Genomic DNA, 9365 nt, shown 5'->3' on the forward strand with positions numbered 1-9365 from the left:
CAAAAGAAAAAAAAAAGCCAGGCGTTGTGGTGGGCGCCTGTGGTCCCAGCTACTTGGGAGGCAGAGGCAGGAGACTCGCTTGAGCCCAGGAGTTGCAGGTTGCTATGAGCTATAATGCCATGGCACTCTACCCAGGAGGACAGCTTGAGGCTCTGTCTCAAAAAAAAAAAAAAAAGAAAAGAAAATTTCTATCCCAAATAACTTAAGAGATAAAAATGGTGTGCCCTGAAAAATGTGTTAAATTACTCAAAAAGTGACTCCCAGTGATGTAAAATATGCATGTGAAAAACATTAAATAACACTCTTTTCCATGAAATATGACATTTGGAATAAGAAATACTTTTCTACATTTTGCCATTTATTTTAATGTTATTTTTAGTTTAATATGTTAATATTTAATTTTAATGTTTAGAGTACAATTATAAATAAATCCTTGTGCATCTGAACTTTAATCCCTAGAAACTTACATATTCAAAGTGGCAAAAACAGTTTTTTAAATTTCCTTATATTCTAGAATATGTGGTAATCACACTTTGGCAAATTTTGTTCTGTCCAGTTAAGCAGTAGTATTAAGGGTGACAAAGTGAGACTCTGTCTCAAAAATAATAAGAAGAAGAAAAATAAAATACAGTCAACACTAGGGGCTCTCATAGTCGTGGGCCATCTGAACACCTGATTTCATTAGAAAAGAAACAGATGTACAGCTATGACAAAACCAGCAGGAAATTCAAGTTTCTTGCCTCCTAGGCCAATGCTCTTTCCAACAGCATCTAGCCTCCTCTTCTATTAAGTGTATGATCAAGTTGAACTCTCTAGTTATGTGTCTGGAGCCATGACGTGAGCACAGCAATGTCCAAACATTCAAATTTCTTTGGAGCCAGGGAAGAATACTTCAGTTCAACCTATCCTGCATGGCCAAGTTTCCTGTAGCCTAACTCCAAATATCACTCCCTAGCCCCCAAAATATTCCCCAGCTCCCTCTTTCATAGAAAGTAACAGCAGTGCTCCCATTTGAGGACAATCTGGCCCAACCTGTCTATTCATTGCAGTCACTCATAGGTTTTGGATTAACTGATTTGGCTTTGAATGCTGGTCCCACCACTCCAAGCCAGGGGACAAAGTACTGAGTCTCAGATTCCTTGTCTACAAAAATGGGACACAAACAGTTCTTACTTCAAAGGGGTTGTCTTAAAGATAAGACCAGATGATGTTAAACACGTAGAAGCTCAATAACTATCGAGTCAATCTAAAGAGTGACTTTGTTTTTAAGTTTCGAAATAGAGAAGGGTCAAGAGGGTTAAAGTCCCTGCCCTACCATCACGCAGCTTATCGTCGCAAGTAACTTCGGACACTTGTAAAAGCTAGGGGAAAAATAAATCCGTGTTATGTAGCTGGCAAGGCAGAAGGAAAGGGGCGCCTACTTTACGAAAAGCAGACCCAGAAGAGCCTTTCGGAGAAAATGGCAGTTAAACAGTAGAAAGACCAAAAAATGCCACAGATGCGCTTATCTGCAAAGAGAAAGGGAAAGCAGAGAGGGAGGGCCTGAGGCAGAATCAGTAAGCCAGCCGGTCACGGTGGCTGGAGGGAAGGGAACAAGGAAAGGACAGAGGGAGGATTTGTGGTTGGACCAGAACACCATGAGCCCTGGAAGAGTTCTGCTGCTATTCAAGGGCGATAGGAAGAAGCCCCGAAGGATTTTGGAGCAAGATAATCAATCTCTCTCTAGAGATAAATCAGAGCATTATGGTTACATTACTCCCTTTCAGCGTTTGCATTTCATTCTGCGGCACACAAACCCGGCAGCTGCAGCCAATGTGCGTGGCGCGCACTCCAAGTCTTCTGTGGTAAGACTGCCATCTGCTGGCAGAAAGCGGAGTACCCGTCGCTTGTGGAAGTATTAATACATCATTCTCTAAGACCTTAAGGAGGGAACATCAGAGTGAAACAATCTTCCACCTCGCTCTCTGCCCTGCCTTCTAAAAAGTCCACGTTTGAGTACCGAAGCGGGTATAGATGGCCTACAAAGAACAGGCAAGTAGCACTTTCCAGAAGAACAGAACAGATCTGGGGCTGATCAGTGGGGATGCAACTGGGTGAGAGAAAGGTAGGCTGGAGCTTGAGTGAAATAAGGAAGATATTTTTGAGGACTAGCTGTCATGATGACAGGGACTTGGGAAGAGAAATGCCTTAAGAATATTTTAGGATGTTTTGCTCTATGTTGGGAGGTGCTCTTTAACACACTGCAATAAGACCTATATTTTTAAGGTTTTTAAGTACACCATTGGGCAGTCCAGTCAGATATTGGATGTGACTATACAAATGAACATAGGGACGTTCTTTGATATGCCACAGGAAGCTCTCTGATCTGTCACTACTTCCCATTCTTCCTTCTAGGCACAGCTCCCTAGCCTGCTCCCCACTGCCCTAGTTCAAGGTCATTTGAGCAAGAGATGAGAGAGCAGGACAGGGATTTGCTTGGGGGTGGGACGACAGAGACAGAAAAAGGACAAGTCCCTCCACAAGGCCAATCAACAACAATGTGAGATTTCAATTCAAACTGGAAAAACTAGATGATTCTAGCATCCCAGGCAGAAGGAACCACACATGCAGATTCTGAAGCAGGACAGGTGCAGGAACTGGCCATTGGAGGGACAGAAAGGCCAGTGTGACTGGCTTACCTAGAGAGAGCAGCCAGAGGAAGTAGGGTAGGGATGAGTTCAGAGAGCCTAGGAAGCTCTAGGACGGGAGTCCTGCAAAAAGTTGGGATTATTCTAAGAGCAATGGGAAGCCTCAGGAAGGACTTTGAGGGAAAGACATTGGTTTTGCAATAGTCAAGGGACTGCAGGAGGCACAGGAGAAGCAGATGGACCACTCTGGAAGCCAATGTAGAAACACAGGTGAGAGACTTGACTAGCCACAAGTGAAGTCATGGCAACCACTCCTTTGCCCACAAATCGTGCTTTTTGTCCCTCTACGGGAGGAAACCTTTAAGTATTATGTCTTAATCTGAAATGTCATAAGTTTTTGCGGTTTGCTGATATCTCCGCAAGGGTTGCTCATGAAGATTCAGCCCTCCTCACAGCTTCTTTGTAAAAGATTAACTTCCTGAAACTTTACCTAAATCCCTGCTTATGCTTTGAAACCCCCAATGAGGGACAATATAATAATTCCTTTGTCTGCCTTTCTGTAAACCCTATAAAAAGGCCAGGGAGGAAGCAGGCCGGGGAGGAGGTCAGCCATGTTGGACTGTAGTTCCGCTACTGCTCCGCCAGTTGCAAATAAAGGCCTTCCTCTTTGAAGCACAGTTGTGTCGGGTAAGACTTTCTCTCCATTGGTCTTCCGTTTCCTGTAACACCTCCACCATTGGGATCACCCAGTGGAGAACTTACTGCCCTTTCGCGCTTCTCCTTCTTCCTTCACAGAACCCTGTGGAAGCCGCGTCGGGCCGCGGGCGTGGTGTCCTTCCGACGTGGTGTCCCTCCGCCTTCCGGCGCGTGGAACTCCTTTTCGTATCCTTCCACCCAACCGGAGCGGAGTAGCAGGGGCTCACAGTGGGCGGCGCCGCGTCTGCGATGCGGCCAGCGAGGCTCGGCGACCATGAGGTGAGGACGCGCAGGGAACAAGGCGGCACCGCGCTGAAGCCTAAGGATGCTTATCGGACCCCGCGGCCGCGCGTGAGGTGAAGGGGAGAAAGTCAAAATTCTCTGAGCCATTAGAAGACAGCGACTAAGTGCGCCTGAGGCGGGTTCCCGGCCTGTCTATGGGCACAAAGTGGTTGGGAGAATCCAAGAACATGGTGGTGCGTGGCAGGAGAAATGGAGGCAAGTCGTCTAACGACCATCAGCAGAATCAGTCATAATTACAGCCCACACGGCAGGACGCCCTGAAGGCTGGCGGAAAGCGGTGGAGTGGAGCTCAAGCGTATGCAGTGGTAATTCAAGATCTGAAGGATCGTTATGGACCACCTTCTAGATTGTCCACCAGTGAACTCTGTGAACATGATGACGGAGCACCAGTTTGGTTCTTGATCCCTATTTAGGTTTGCAAACACATAAAATGAATACTAGTGCTTTTCCTTTGAGAAGCGCGAGGCATTTTTCACAATCTGACAGTTCTCCTCTCAACAACCCTGTGAGTTTTCGGCCTATTAAAGGAAGGCAAGAACTAAAAGAAGTAATTGAATGTTTTCAGAAAGATGAACACTTGGAGAAAGCCTTCATGTTTGACTTCTGGCGAATGGGCGCCACACTATTTTCTCAACAAGAGCAAAATGCAGGAGAAATTATGCAAGGAGCATACATGTATTACTTGTGGATATTTGCACCTGACGGTGGATTTGAAATATTGCCATGTAATAGATACTCATCAGAACAAAATGGAGCCAAAATAGTTGCAACAAGAGAGTGGAAATGAAATGACAAAATAAGAATTACTGGTAGGTTGTATTGCCCAACTTTCAGAGAAGTTGAGGAGAACGTGCTTAGACATGGAGAAAACGACTTCAGTGTCATGTATTCCACAAGGAAAAACTGTGCTCAATTCTGGCTTGGTCCTGCTGTGTTTATATAAACCATGATTGTAGACCTAATTGTAAGTTTCTGTCAACTGGTCGAGATACAGCATATGTGAGGCTCTAAAAGATATTGAACCTGGAGAAGAAATGTCTTGTTACTACGGAGATTTTTTTTTTTTAAGGAAATAATGAGTTCTGCAAGTGTTAGACTTGTGCAAGATGGGGAACCAGTGCCTTTAAATCCAGAGTGGGACTACCTGCGCCTGCTCCTGCGGTTAATAGAAATATGGACTCAGAGAAGCAGATAAACGTTTAAATAGGCTTAAAAAGTTAGGTGACAGCAGCAAAAATTCAGACAGTCTGTCAGCTTTAACACTGATGCAGATACCACTCAGGAAAAGAACAATGCAAGTAAGTAATGGAGATTTAATAACCACATATATATACACACACACACATATATATTTTTTTTCTTTTTTCTTTTGAGACAGAGTCTCGCTATGTTGCCCTTGGTAGAGTGCCATGGCATCACAGCTCACAGCAACCTCAAACTTTTGGGCTTAAGTAATTCTCTTGCTTCAGTCTCCCAAATAGCTGGGACTACAGGTGCCTACCACAATACCTGGCTACTTTTTTTGTTGTAATTGTCATTGTTGTTTGGCAGGCCCGGGCTGGGTTTGAACCTGCCAACTCCAGTGTATATGGCTGGCACCCTAGCCACTGAGCTATAGGCGCCAAGCCTAATAATCATATCTTTAAGTATTTTCTCACAATTTGTTTTCTAAAGCATGCTTTAATAGTTTTAAGCTTCTAAATATTAAGAGAAACTGGGCCCCATGAGCGTTGGCAGCACTGCAAGGTTCTAGAAATTATTATTATAGAGTGTACTAAGGCACGCTCTGTATCTCACCTCCAAATTCAATATCATACTCTGGACTGTTTTTCTTAAATACTTGGTAACTGAATATTGAATTCATAGTTCCAGGGTTATTGTATGTTTGAGAAAATCATTTTCAGGGTGTTAGTGACACTTTTATGATAGTTAGGCCCTGTAAGAAGATAAAGGCTCCTACATGTTCCAGTGTCTAGCCAGTTTGTTTGGAACAGATGATAGACTTGGGGAATTCTTTGCATAGGGCCTCAAGGCTTCAACCTTTCTAGTACTTGGTTATGTTTCTTAAAATGAACTAATGTGGTTCACCAAACCACTAGTTAACTAGAGACAGAGTCTCACTTTGACACCCTCAGGAGAGTGCCCTGACATCCTAGCTCACAGCAACCTCAAACTCTTGTGCTCAAGCTATCCCTTTGTCTCAGCCTCCCAAGTAACTGGGACTACAGGCACCTGCTACAATATCCAGCTAGTTGTTCTATTTTAGTACAGATGCTCAGGCTGTTCGAGAATTCTTGAGTTCAGGTGATCCACCCACTTCAGCCCCCCAGAATGCTAGGATTACAGGCCTGAGCAAGGCTACAGGTATTAAAAAATGGTCATAGTCAGAATCTGGATAAAAGTTAGAATTTGCTAATGGTCTAAGGCAAGGTATAAGAGAAAACAGGTGTCGAAAATGATTCCAAGTTTTTTTGAAACCTGGATAAATAAATAGTGGCAGCATTTGCTGAAACAGAGAACAACAAGGGAAAAACAAGTTTGGGTTTGGAAGAAAGAGCTCAGTTGTGGACACATTTCATTTTCACATACCTAACATGTTCAGGAACAGAAAATAGATAACTACTTTTAAAACTCTGGAGTTCAGGGGAGAAACTGAGCATAGAGATAATTCAAGAAGTTACCAGAATTGTCATTAAAACTATGGAACTGATGACAACACCAGGGAATAAGGAAAGTTCAAGAAGATCTGAGCAGACTAAACCATCACTCACTTTAACCTAAAGGCTGGGAAGAGGAAGATTCAGCAAAGGAAACTGAGTTAGAACAATTGATGAGGCAGTGGTATCCTGGAAGCCAAATTAAGAAAGACTTTCTAAGAAGTAAGGTATGAAGGTATCAAATGAGTAAAATGAGGATGAAGAATTAGCCATTGAATTTGGCAAAGCAGGGGTCATTGTGACATCAGCAAAAGCAGTTTCGGCTCAGTAGAGGGGATGAAAGCTAAATTTTAAGTGGTTCTCAAGAGAATGGGGAAAGAGCACATGGAGATAAGGACTCATAGACAATTCGTTTTTCCTCTAAAGCAAAGCAGAGAAATAGGGTACCTAGAAGGTACCTGGGATTAAAGGAAGTTAGGGTTTTTTTGAAATAGGAATTAGTGTGCATGTTTGTGTGCCCTGGAAATGATCTACTAGAGAGAGGAATACAGTGACACAGGAGAGAGAAGCTAATTTTAGAAGCAGAGAAGCTAATTTTAGAAGCAGAGACCTTAAGTCAGATGGCACATGGACAACATAGTGAGAACTCCATCTCTACAAAAAAAAAAAAAAAAAAAATAGAAAAATCAGCTGGGCATGGTGGTGCACACCTATAGTCCCATCCCAGCTACTCAGGAGGCTGGGTGGAAGGATCTCCTGAGCCTAGGAACTGAAAGCTTTAATGAGCTATAAGTGTGCCACTGTACTGCAGCCTGTGCAAAAAAAGAAGACCTTGTATCCAAAAAGAAAATTAAAAAATTAGAAGAAGTTACATGGGCTCAGTGCCCATAGCTCACTGAGTAGGGCTCCAGCCACATATACCAAGGCTGGCAGGTTTTGTCCAGCCCTGGCCTGCTAAATGACAATGACAACTACAACCAAAAAATAGCCAGGCATTGTGGCAAGCATCTGTAGTCCCAGCTACTTGGGAGGCTGAAGCAAGAGAATCACTTAAGCCCAAGAGTTTGAGGTTGCTGTGAGCTGTGATGCCATAGCACTCTACTGAGGGCGACATAGTGAGACTGTATCAAAAAAAAAAAAAAAAAGTAGTTATATGAACAGAATCCGACATATAGATGGAGGCTTTTACTAGGAGCAAGGATAATTCACCCATTATTAACAGGAGAAAAGGTAGAATGTATATATATATGTAAATGCCAGTAGTTTGGTAGATTTCATGGTGATATGAAGATCTTTTATGATCTGTTCTAGGCAGGGGGATAAAAAGCAAGATTATTAGTTAAGAGTGAGGAGGAAAGTATCTCTATGTATACCTATAGACAAACTGTTACTTCCTAAAGCATGCTCATGTTCAACTTTACCAAAAATATGAGCAAATTGCTTTTTAAAGAGGCTGTTAAAAATTATGCTCCACCAGTATTGCATGGGAATTATTTCCCCACATCTTTCCAACACTTGGCATTATCAGATTTATTATTTTTGGCCATTGTGATGGCATAAAATAACAAATTTTTTCTTTTCTTTTGAGACAGTCTCACTGTGTCACAGATGCTGTGGCATCACAGCTCACAGCAACCTCCAACTCTTGGGCTTAAGCAATTCTCTTGCCTCAGCCTCCCAAGTAGCTGGGACTACAGGTGCCCACCACAATGTTATTTTTTGTTGTTGTTGTTACAGTTGTCATTGTTTAGTTGGCCTGGGCTGGGTTCAAACCTGCCACCCTCTGTGTATATGGCCAGCGCCCTACTCACTGAGCTATGGGCGCCACCCAAAATAACAAAATTTTAAAACTAGTTATTTCCTTGATTACTAGGATTGAATATTTTCATGTTTATTGTCCATTTTTATTCCCTGTAGTATGAAAATAGCTGCTTTTAAGTTATATATATTTCCTTGGGTTATTTTTTTCTATTGTTAATGATTTATACAAGTTTTAAAAAATATATATCCTAGATACTAATTATTTGTCTATTATATATTAAAATATTTTCCAGTTAAAAAAAAAGAGTGGGGAAGGAGGGACAGAGGGAGGAGGTTTCAGGAAAGAGAGCACTATCCATAATTTCTGGGATATCTGGGAAACAAATTGACTGGGAAAATGTGTCCTGGTCACCAAGCATCACTGATAGCCCACTTGAAGTTCCAGGCATGAAATCAAAGACCAATCAGCATAGTTGTTTGCCTTTCTCTGGTCATTATCTGTTTTCACAACTGCAGGATTTAACCAGGCAAGAATAACAGAGGGGGAGCGAGTGATTCCACTGGTGCTCCATAGAATACAGGGTGTATAAGGACGCACAGATGCACATAAGGTAGTGATACATAATGAAAGGTTAGTAGAATCAGTGGTTCAGAAGTCCCTTTGAGGCTGAAAATTTGATAAGAATTCATGGAAGAATGAGCTGCAAAGATAGGACAGGGTTAGAGATTAGAATGCTTTAAATAGAGATTCTGGGAATAGTATAGCAAGTGACAAGGGCTAAGGTAGTGGGTACTGAAGATAGGGTGAAGAACAAGATCGTTCCAAGTGATCAGGCCAAAGAACTGAGGAGCCAAATGGAGCATCCACATGGATATGAAATCTCCATGAATGATGACAGGGGAGGCAGTGAAGAGAAAGGCAGCTTCAGTGGTGTAGAGGAAAGAAGCCTAGAAAGGGCCAGGCACAGTGACTCACACCTGTAACCCTAACATTCTGAGAGGCTGAGGCAGGAGGATCCCTTGAGCTCAGGAGCTGGAGACCAGCCTGAGCAAGAGCAAGACCCTATCTCTACTAAAAATAGAAAAACTGGTGGGGCATGGTGGCAGTTGCCTGTAGTCCCAGCTACTTAGGAGGTTGAGGCCAGAGGATCACTTGAGCCCAGGAGTTTGAGGTTACTGTGAGCTATGATTATGCCATGGCACTCTACCCAGGGCAACAGAGTGAAACTCTGTCTCCAAAAACAAAAGTTAAAAAAAGAAAAGTGGTGGCGGCACCTGTGGCTCAAAAGGGTCGGGCACCAGTCCCATATGCCAGACGTGG

At 42.9% G+C, this 9365-nt stretch overlaps 1 protein-coding gene and 1 pseudogene across 1 annotated transcript in view; one reads left to right on the plus strand and one right to left on the minus strand.

The window, feature by feature from the left end:
- THEGL (theg spermatid protein like) overlaps window positions 1–9365 on the minus strand; it is a 39159-nt gene that overhangs the window by 25860 nt on the left and 3934 nt on the right. The gene's annotated exons all lie outside the window — the stretch shown is intronic.
- On the plus strand, window positions 3776–4932 carry LOC105887874 (annotated as a pseudogene).

Source organism: Otolemur garnettii, unplaced genomic scaffold, assembly GCF_000181295.1.
Source record: "Otolemur garnettii isolate 467f Iridium unplaced genomic scaffold, OtoGar3 scaffold00141, whole genome shotgun sequence".
NCBI lineage: Eukaryota > Metazoa > Chordata > Mammalia > Primates > Galagidae > Otolemur > Otolemur garnettii.